We start from the raw sequence: 2,187 nt of genomic DNA, 5'->3' as shown, positions 1-2,187 counted from the left end.
ACACCACCAACACACACACACACACACACACACACACACACAACAACACACACACACACACACACAACACACACACCACACACACACACACACACACGCGCGCAGAGATGGACCTGTGTAGGACCTGATTACAGACTTTGTGTTTGTTTTGTCAGTCTGTTCAGTCAGTCTAGTCTGTATCAAATGTGTTCGGAGTTTGATTGCCTTTCTAATAACTTGTTAAAGCTTCACATCTGCCAGCTTAGACTGGGCAACTTTGACCACTTCTTAATCACCTCTCTGTCTCTGTCACTGACCACTGTATCAGAGGTGGTGCAGATGTGTTGCAGAAAGAAAGTGAAGAAAGTGTAGTGTACCTCAGAGATGAGGCAGATGGCGTGAGCAGGCCTGTCTCTGTGTCCATCTCCATGGGCAGCAGCTGGTGGGCGAAGGTGAACAAGGTCGGTGAGCGGGCCGAAGCCTGCGTTGTGCATCTGGGTCCGGTTCAGGGTCAGCCCGTCTGAGAACGTCATGGTGTCCTGGTCCGGAGTGTACCGGGTACCAAGAGAGGCAAGGAGCTGACTGAGGATAGCCCCGTGGAGACAGACAGAGAGGCAAGGAGCTGACTGAGGATAGCCCCGTGGAGACAGAGAGAGACAAGGAGCTGACTGAGGATAGCCCCGTGGAGACAGAGAGAGACAAGGAGCTGACTGAGGATAGCCCCGTGGAGACAGAGAGAGGTAAGGAGCTGACCGAGGATAGCCCCGTGGAGACAGAGAGAGACACATGACTCTGGAACTTAACACAATCCACCCCTCTCTTTCTTTCTTTCTTTCTTTCTCCCCCTCCCTTCCCCTTCTCTCTCTCCCGCCTCTTCATTCTCTTCTCTCTCTCATTACTGAGGCAATATTATCACAGCACGTGACTGCACTACTCCTAAATAAACAAATATATAAACCAACAGCACTCAGCCAGGGGCGATCTTCTAACAATGTGCTCCCCCGTATTTCAGATCCCTGCTCCAGAAAAACATACAGCAACCCAGACAAATATGAACAAAAACAACTTCACTGCAGAAAGACACAAGCATTTCAATCCTTTATTAGATTTGGAGCCGAGTTACATCTGAAACACTAACCTAATGTCCTCTGATTAAGGATGGCTCCTCCACATACTGATCGACTGTCAGGATCAATTAACCTTCTCTTCAATTGGCTGGCTGCGCAAACCGACCAATAAGGTCTAAGGACCGGACTCTAGGGAGGAAGTTCAGAGGTTTCAGCGTATTGCCTAGCGTATTGCCTAGCGTATTGCCTAGCGTATTGACTAGCGTATTGCCTAGCGTATTGACTGGCGTATTGCCTGGCGTATTGACTTGCGTATTGCCTGGCGTATTGACTGGCGTATTGCCTAGCGTATTGACTGGCGTATTGCCTGGCGTATTGCCTAGCGTAATGACTAGCGTATTGACTAATGTATTGACTAGCATATTGCCTAGCGTATTTGACTAGCGTATTGACTAACGTATTGACTAGCGTGACTAGCCGATTGCCCAGCGTATTGCCTAGCGTATTGACTAGCGTATTTGACTAGCGTATTTGACTAGCGTATTGACTAGCGTATTGACTAGCGTGACTAGCCGAATGCCTAGCGTATTGCCTAGCGTATTGCCTAGCGTATTGACTAGTGTTTTGACTAGCATATTGCCTAGCGTATTGACTAGTGTTTTGACTAGCATATTGCCTAGCGTATTGCCTAGTGTATTTGACTAGCGTGACTAGCCGATTGCCTAGCATATTGCCTAGCGTATTGACTAGCGTATTGCCTAGCGCATTGCCTAGCGTATTGACTAGCGTATTGACTGGCGTATTGACTGGCGTATTGCCTAGCGTATTGACTAGTGTGACTAGCGTATTGCCTAGCGTATTGCCTAGCGTATTGCCTAGTGTATTGCCTAGCGTATTGCCTAGCGTATTGCCTAGCGTATTGCCTAGCTACCTCAGTGGAGAGAGCAAACCCAGTTATCAGTGATCTTTACACACTAAACAGTACATATGGAATTAGGCCAAACCTTTTGTCATTAAATAGAAACCTGTTCATGTGGTAAAGGAACGCTATGTGTTTCTGCATGGATTCACAATTAGCACAATTACTGCTGTGATTCACAGTGCTAATCTGTGCCATTCGTCAGGCGAGCACAATTACTGC

At 47.7% G+C, this 2,187-nt stretch overlaps 1 pseudogene; it reads right to left on the bottom strand.

Annotated features, from left to right (window-relative positions):
- Nucleotides 1-533, bottom strand: part of LOC112071274 (retinoic acid receptor beta-like) — a 10,542-nt pseudogene extending 10,009 nt beyond the window's left edge.
- Between the last annotated feature and the right edge of the window lie 1,654 nt (nucleotides 534-2,187).

The sequence above is a fragment of the Salvelinus sp. IW2-2015 genome, unplaced genomic scaffold, assembly GCF_002910315.2.
Source record: "Salvelinus sp. IW2-2015 unplaced genomic scaffold, ASM291031v2 Un_scaffold1567, whole genome shotgun sequence".
Classification (NCBI taxonomy): Eukaryota; Metazoa; Chordata; class Actinopteri; order Salmoniformes; family Salmonidae; genus Salvelinus; species Salvelinus sp. IW2-2015.
The sequence above is the reverse complement of the archived record's forward strand: the minus strand, read 5'-3'. Positions and strand labels throughout refer to the sequence as shown.